This window comes from Podarcis tiliguerta (assembly GCF_965153285.1).
Source record: "Podarcis tiliguerta genome assembly, chromosome: 1".
Taxonomy (NCBI): Eukaryota; Metazoa; Chordata; class Lepidosauria; order Squamata; family Lacertidae; genus Podarcis; species Podarcis tiliguerta.
The window spans coordinates 89487638-89496475 of record NC_139534.1 but is presented as its reverse complement, the minus strand read 5'-3'; positions in this window follow the sequence as shown (position 1 = coordinate 89496475).

The following is an 8838-nucleotide window of genomic DNA, read 5'->3' as shown; positions in this document are numbered from 1 at the left end:
GCAGAGATCACCTGTCCAAGGGAATTCTGATCAGGAGCTCTCATGGGCAGCCATTCCCAGTGGAGCTTGTAGGTGATGCCATATTGAAAAATTCTGTATATGCAATGATCCAAGAGCCCATTTTCAGAGTTTTGTACTGTTTGCAAAGTGGCAACAAAGACCTTTATGTTTTTAGTTTTTCTGGCCAGTTTGTGTAATACGTTTTGGGATTTCACACATCTGCTGAAGCAAATGCAGCATCTTTGGGGAAAGCTCTGGTAGAATAGCAGGGACAAGTAATTCAATTGTGCTATATGCACAAGCTCACATCATTTTGCACCAAACTCCCTAGGTTTTGTTTTGTATTTACCACGTCTAATGAAGATTCCATTCTCTCTGTAAGAATGCAGTGGAACATTTGGACTGATCTTTTCCCCTTTCATTTCTCTTAACTACCCTGACTAAGTATACAAAATAAAGCAAATGCCATGGAATAGGTGGCTACCAGCATGCTCAAAGGATTTTGTGCAAATCATTGCAGCTTTCTCAGCAATTCAATGAGAATGGAGATAAAAGATTCCCAGAATGACTGAGGCATTCTGATTTAGTCTGTGTTGTGTGAACATATAAAAAAATGTGCACAGCATGTAAATCTTGCCACCTGTGTTGACAGGACAGTGATATGACAGCTTCAGTTAAGGGTCCAAAAGTTTTCTGTGGGCTACCTCTCCCATCATCACTCCTGATTATTTGATTGATTGATTGATTGATTGATTGATTGATTAAGATTACTTATATGTCACTTTTCCACCATCAGCTGTGCCCAAAGTGGCTTACAACAAACATTTAAAACATCATAATACAAATTTGCAATAATGCCTGCGGCTGATGAGAGCTGGAGTCCCACCAACATCTGGGCGACAACACATGAACCACCTCTGATCTAAAGCCACTCCAACTGTAGGGATTGGCTCAGATGCCCTTACCCCTTTAAGTTTCTTGTTCCTGCAGGTGTGGCTTCTATGTCACTTGAGTGTTTCATCTTAACTCTAGTTAATGTGTTGTCTTCATTTTGGATACTGCAGAAACGAAAGCCTTTGTGAATACAGAGTAGTCAAGCAGTCCAGGCAGAGTTTATGATGTTGTTAATATTCATCCACTGCACAGCCACCCCTGGAGATTAATAATCTTTCTTCTTTTGAATATTTCCCATGATATGTTTCTAAATGGAGGACAGAGGGATTCCTCAGCCTTGTGAAATCATAGCTGTTCAGATTCCGACAAGGCACATTGAGCTGACAGTTGCTTTTCCCTCTTTAAAGTCTGCAATCCCTTCTTAAAGTTAATGTCTTTAAGCTGAACAAGCAAAAAGAAATACAGAACTCATCTTCACAGTCCAATTAAGAACGTCTTCTAATTACATTCCCGGGACAGGGGCTCCTGAGAAATAGCAATATCTCCCCGTTCTGAGAGCTAAATCATATCTGCTGATGTTAGCACAGAAATACTATCTGCGGTTAAAAGCCTACTTGTTCTTTCCCTACTTAGTGAGATTGTCAGTTGTGTGCTAGAAGAAAAGGAGGAACTATACTGGCAGTCTGAAATAGAGTAACTGTCAAGCAGTGGAACTCACTCGTGAGTTTGTGGCTTAGATGGTGCTATAACCAAACTTCCAATTTGTAGGGGGACCCAAAATTGAATAAACGTTCTCCCGAGAAAATCGTAATTTTACAATTTACATGAATTACGCAAATGGTATAAAACGAGCAAATATGAGAATTTGCAGTGTTATTCTGTGATTGCTTTTACCCCATCTCTTCTACTCATGGAGCACCCAGAACTGCTTACAGCTTAAATGAAATACAATACAGTGGCAAAGAATCTGAATACAAAATAAAATCGGGGGGTGATTGTTTTCACTTGTAATTGTTACATGCCCCCCCAATCTCTGAGTAGTGTGAGATTCCAGGGGTTCTCTGGCACAGAGCCACTTTCTTTGTTGCCTTAATGACCCATATTGATGCCATTGCTAAGAAACTTACCTGGCTAGTCCAGCAATTGAATCCATGTTGGATCTAGGAATTAGAAGGGACTCAGGCATCCAGCCGACCCTACCCCAAACTCACAACATTATGCTGAAATGTATCTGCCAGCAGCGGAGACTGCGGGTTTCGCTTCATGTGACACTCCAGTGTGGTCTTTGCATTTCCTATGTCTGTAATATAAGTGTGCATTGGCTGCAATGGCCCCTTGATTTTCAAATGTCTCTCTTCTGTTTTCCGTCGCCTGAAAGGAGCGCTACCAAGATACAAAGCCTACTTTGTGCCATTTGTGTCACAAAAAGTTCTGCTGTTTTACTATGATTCTTATTGTATTATTCTTATCATCACCCCATGGAAAAACTGAGCCATGCTGACATCTCTCCAGGCAGCCAAATACACCAGGGAGCTTCTTCCCAGGAGCCCATCTTTGCTCAAAGGTTTGGGCGAGAGAGACAAAGACAAAGTCCTGATTTTGTTCCCTTTTCCTAGAGCTATGGTGTTGTGAAAACGCACCAAATAAAATGCTCTTTTTCTTCCTTTCGCAAGATAAACTTTAAGGAAGTAGTTAGCCTTCTTCCTATAGCAGTTGTTACACTTCAAAACACCCCAGGAATAGTTTTTACTGATTAATGCAATGCTGCAAAATGGCTCTGTATTATTTCTGCAAGGTTCTCTGAACAAGCTGACAAGCTGACTCCTACAATTTGCCCAGGAAGCTGACTCTCCCCAAGTTCGTTCCAAGCTGTCTGTCTCAGGTTGTCAAAATCTAGAAAGGAATGAAAATGGCTGACAAATCAGTTACCCTTGTGAGCCATTGTTGCTTGAAAGGTGGCATGGGGGAGGAGGGGGAAAAACCCTTTGTGATCAGCATCTACCTCCAGCTTCAAATCCCCAGCTGCCTTTGCTAAGCAAAATCGGGAGAGACATTTGTCCATATGTTTCCTTCTGGGTAAGCCGAACATTAAAAGTTCTGTCAGCAATTACAATGCATTTAAACTGCGTGCTTAATGCCAACATTTGAGTAGGGGTTGCTGAGAATGCATGGATTTATAAATAAGAAGTTGTTCAGAGCAGCAAATAGCTAACAGAGAAGTCTGAAGTTGGCTGAAGCAAGGTTATACCACTGCTAAGGACACATTATCATCTCTATCAAGTAACAGAAAAGGAGAGAAACTTGACTCATCCATGGAAACTGCCCCGCCCCTTGTATTGTTATGAGTTTGGGGGGGGGCAGGCCCAGACCCTTATAATGCTTGGGCCCACCTTCTAATTCTTGGAATAGCCAGGCCAGCCTGTTAATCGCCCCCTAAGTATGGATCCTTAGGGGACAAAGGAAGTGCCTCTGTTCCAGAGACAGTTCCCTCACTGTCTGCTAGTTAGAAATACAAATGGCCAGAGAGTTGAGCTAGGAGCTGGATGAGAGAGCGGGAGGATGGCAAGGCAAAGAGAGACCCATGCTTGATTTCTGCTGGGATCCAAGGCTGTGGCTATGGAAGAAGCAAGACCCTTTTACTGCTGCAAAGCCCTCCATCAGCCGGTGTGGTGTAGTGGTTAAGAGCTGTGGACTCGTAATCTGGGGAACCGGGTTCGCGTCTCCACTCCTCCACATGCAGCTGCTGGGTGACCTTGGGCCAGTCACACTTTTCAGCCCAACTCACTTCACAGAGTGTTTGTTGTGGGGGAGGAAGGGAAAGGAGATTGTTAGCCGCTTTGAGACTCCTTAAGGGGAGTGATAAAGGGGCATTTTTCAAGCCCTGAACAATTTGGGGCCAAGCTACTCAAAGAATTGTCTGCGCCCATATGAACCTGCCCAGATATAAAGAACACCCACAGAGGGGATGGTTAGGTTGCCAGGCAGAAAAGATTTCGGGCAGTTACAGAATTCTCTTCCTAAGGAGATACATGAGTCTTGAAAATAGTTGTGTTTTGCAGTGCTTTAAGGAAGAGAGTAGGTTAGGCAGTTGAGGCTGGTCCATCAGTGTCCATGAGACACTGCCCCATCAATCTCTGCCTGCCTTCAAGTCAGCCCCTACTGGCCTGCCTTCTTACAACCAGCCCAGGAGGTGGAGCTGCCTGACAGTTTCCCTCTTAGTCTCAGTGTTGCACTTGTAAATCTCAGCAGGGAAGAGGATGTGAACAAAACCAGAATGAGTTGGCTGTGCCTGTCATTGGCTCTGGCTGTTGATCTCCTTGCTTTCCACCCTACCAGTCCCAATGTGCACCAACCATCACTAAAGTCAGGCTTGTATTATGTTTTTCTCACGGCTGTTTAAATTTTACTGACTGGCTAAATTGAAATGACGTCATTGCACTTTCGCCACTTTTTATTATTGTTCCCTGTTTCATAATATTAAAGTTGATGGAGGTTTTCATCTATTTTTTTATTATCACTTTTTCACACTTTGTCTTGGGGAAAATTATTATTATTATTATTTATTAGAAAGGTTGCTTATATACACCTCCTTCTTTGGCTGCAGAGGTTATCCCTCAGCATATGATGGGCTGGAAGGAGCCACTCAACCTCAGGGCCGAGTCTAAATGTGCAGCTCCACAGCCCTCTGTTGTCTGTGTTCCTTCAGGCTAGTAACATATGAAGAAAGCTTCCATTGTTTTAAAAATTAGAGAGAGTCTATCACATTGTAATGCATAACAATCTTCATTTACAGTGGCGTAGCGTGGGGGTGCAGGGGGGGCCGGCCGCACCGGGCGCAACATTGGGGGGGGGGGCGCTCGCACTCGCAGCTCTCTGCCCCTACCTGGCTCACTCACTCTCTCTCACTGCAGTGCTGGCTGTGTGAATCTGATCCGAGCCGCCGGGTCGCCGCCCACTGTGGAGGGGTGGGTGCCAGGCATGCGGTGCAGTGCAGAGAGAGAGCGAGGGACTATCTGGGGGAGGGACAGTGCAGCGGGGGGGGGGGGGCGCGCAAATTACTTGCCTTGCCCCGGGTGCTGACAACCCACGCTACGCCACTGTTCATTTCTCCAAGGCCCACACGATGATGATGCACCCAGCAGTGGCGTAGCGTGGGTTGTCAGCACCCGGGGCAAGGCAAGTAATTTGCACCCCCTAACCCGTGGATTTGCGCCCCCTAACCCTAACCCCCAGCTGTTGCGCCCGGTGCGGCCGGTCCCCCCTGCACCCCCCACGCTACGCCACTGGCACCCAGTGCTGGATTGAGGCTGGGGCAGGCAGTTCCCCTGCACAGGGTGCCCAGCTGAGGAGGTGCTGAGAAAGGTGTGCAGGATGGAAGGCGAGAGGGATGAGGGCATGTAAGAAAGAACTATTTAGGGTGGGGCAATCAAATGTTGTCCTCCCTCAAGGCACCATATTACCAAAGTCTTCCCTTGGTGTACCTTCCAAATTCCCTTCTTAGCTGCATTGGCCTCTTGTCTAATCCAGGCTTGACTATTCCTACATCATCCACAGGGGAGTTTAATGTGGATTTGAAGCTACTTGTGCCTCATTTTTTTAGTGTCACCCACATGAACATCCCCCTGACCCAAAGGCCAGCCTGCACTTTCCCCTTGTTCCATCTGGATCTTCCTGATGCAGAGACAGTCCAATCAGAGAAGTGAATCCAATATAAAATTGCACGTTGCCCAGCTGTGGAGGCACTGACATGCCTTGTTTGGCCAGGGGCTTCATTGATGTGTGTGGTGGCGTTTTGCGAGTGCCGTCTACAGCCACACTCCTTGCTCCCATCACCCCAGAGGAAAAGGTGCCGCATTTGTGGGTTAAAAATAAATGAATTAAAACAGCTTTTTTGCTCTACCCCAGTGGAAAGGATGCTGCATTTGTGGATTAAAAATGAATTAAAACAGCTTTTTTTTGCTTTTTTAGACTTGCTCTAGCACAAAACAGCTGTATTGAAAAAATAAAAATGGCTTCCTGTATGCGAAAAGGCAAGTGCAGCACATGAATGGAGTGTGGGGCAGCGGGGGATGATTATACAGCCTTCAGAAATGTGAGCAGTTTTCAATTAGTCAATCTGCAGAACAAAGCAGGACCTCCCCTTTTCTCTCCCTTGTGGATCAGAGGTGCCCAGGCCCCCACCTATCTGGCTATTCTTTGCCCTTGCAAGGCACTTCTGGGTGGGCTGCTGGTGTGGCTGGGTAGAACATACAATTATTATTATTATTATTATTATTATTATTATTATTATTATTATACCTGCTTTTTTGAACTGATCTGGTAGATTAAAAAATGTGTGTGTGTGTGTATATATATATATATATATATATATATATATATATATAGAATGACTATTTTGTCTACATTGGCTTTGGTGGAAGTTTGTTGTTGCACGATTCCACATACATTCTTTTTTAATTTCAAAAGGTGTACACACACACAGGTAAACAGATACCCATGTACTCACAACTGACCTCAGGTTTTGGGAACTCACAGAAGTTGGAGAAGCACTGCCGGGGAGGGGACAACAATGCACAGCATGAACACACACACCAAAAATTAAAGCACTGTCCACTGTTTATCCACTATTTTGGAGACATAAAACTGAAAGCACTCGTGTGAACAGCAGAGCACAAACATTCACATGGTAAAATTGACCCCACATGCACCTTAGTTTTAAGACTAGTCAAGCACTCCTGCAATTGCCAGATTTAAATACATGGAAAGGGTTGGGTATTCCTTTCTGCATGGGCCACGTCCTTAGTGCCAATCAAGTTCTTATTCCTCTCATGCTCTGTCTTTGATGCACCCTGTTACTTTTCTCATCAAACTAATTTTTCATTTGAGTCTTCTCCATTTGTTGTGGCTTAAACAAAATGAAAACCTGTGTGCTTGAATGCACGCGCGCGCACACACACACACAGCCAAGCAGCCACCCACACATATATAATGGTTGACAGAAATTTATGCCTGCCCAATAGCAAATGTGAAGTGAGTGGTATCATTACATCTGCAGGTGTTCTTTCATTTCCACCTACGGTAAATATTAATAGAAAAAGCATCAAGTCACGCAATCATCTTCCACTTCAAAGCGAGTAACTTCCCTGTAGTTCACTTCTTTTCTTTGGAAGGCTTGTCAAGACCTGGATCTTTGTTCAGCTGGGCATCCTTCTGAGCAAGTGAATGAAGTCAAGCTAAGAACTTTATGAAGGTAGCCATTTAGAAACTTTTAAAGGGCAATTCCATCTGATAGCAGTTAGAAGTCTCTGGGCAACTTGACTATTGTTGTTTTTAATGGATAGGCAAGGGGAGCCGGTCTCTGTTTGTGCATCTACATTGCCTTCACTCGGGGCCCGTTCCAATCATGTTTTGTTCTACTCTGTCTTGGCAATGGCTTGCCTCTTTCTCTGTATGTCTTTGGTCTCTTCAAACGCAAGCATATGTATGGTGAAAAAGCTGTCCAACGGCTGTAGCAATTTCACCAAACATCACCTGCGACTCCCCCCCCCCCTTTTTTAAGGGTGGGAGGAGTTGCTATGTGTGTGTTTCACTGTATCAGGTTTGTGTAGTCAATATTATACTTGAAGGCACTCTTGTGTGTCTTCACCATGTCAAGGGGAAACTCTGAAAACTGAAATGGATTCTGGCCATTCAGGCATTATTATTTATCACACGGGGATGCAAGAAGGCATGATATAAAGACCGCCCCCCATAATGGCCTTAATAATGCACTGCAAATTTATGTGACAACCAAGGCCTCGATCACATATGGTTATAAACCAGTTGATTTCATGCAATTATGGAAATGGTAAAAGAAGATTACTGCTGAGAGGTCTCTCTCTTCCCCTAAAGCTGGAATGAGGAAACCAGTGGCTGGCTCCAGACCAGGAAAAGTCTGAAGTTGTGTGGAATCCTGAAGGCATTTCGGCCTCCATCCGGCCTGCCACTCACTTCTGCCTCTTATTTAATTATTATTTATTGATTTAAATGTCCCACCTTTTATGTCCAAGCAGTTCAAGGTGGCATACATAGTTCTTCCCATTTCCATTTTATCTGCACAAGAACCCTGTGAGGAAGGCTAGGCTGAGAGGCAGTAACTGGCCCAAGGTCACCCAGTGAATTTCCTGGCCAAGTGGGGATTTGAACTCTGGTCTCTCATGTCCAAGTCTGACGCTTTAACCACTACACCACACTGACTCAACTTCCCACTGACAGCTCTCTGCTCTCTGATACATGAAGAAAAGGCAACAAGGTTCCTCGTGGCTCACTGATTCACAAAGCTAACACAGTTTCTGCTATAAGTGTTGCTAAAAAGAGAGAAAAATCCAACCTTGCTCACCAAAAGTGAGGTCCCAGGTCCATACTGCTACCATACCCTCCAAGTGTCCTGATTTTCAAGGGACAGTCCTGGAATTATGAAAGCCATCCTGACTTCTGATTGGATCCCACAATGTCCTTGTTTTTCCTCCGAGTGCTGTTGCCACCAAGCTCAGGGAGCAGGATGAGCTGGTGCTGCTTCTGAGCGGTGGCGGCAAAGGAGCATCCCATGCCCTCTCTATGGCCACTGCTGCTGGCCTCCTCTCTTGGGCAGCTCATAGCAGCTGCTGGAGAGCAGGTGAGGAGGGGGAGGAGGAGGAGGAGGAGGAGGAAGAGGAGGCCCCAGGGCCCAACCCCACATGACACACTGGCTCTGAGGCAGGGCCACCCTGGGCGGGAAGAAAAGAGGAGCAGGGTGGAGTGCAAGGAGTCTCGATTTTTTTAATTACAAAAAAATGCTTTCTAATCTTCTCTGTTTCTAAAATTTATTTACTGGTGTGTGTTTTTCTTTTTGTAAATCTAACAAAGAACAAAATAAAATCAGGATTAAGGGGTTTTCTCAGGATGGTGGAGATGTGCTACTACAGA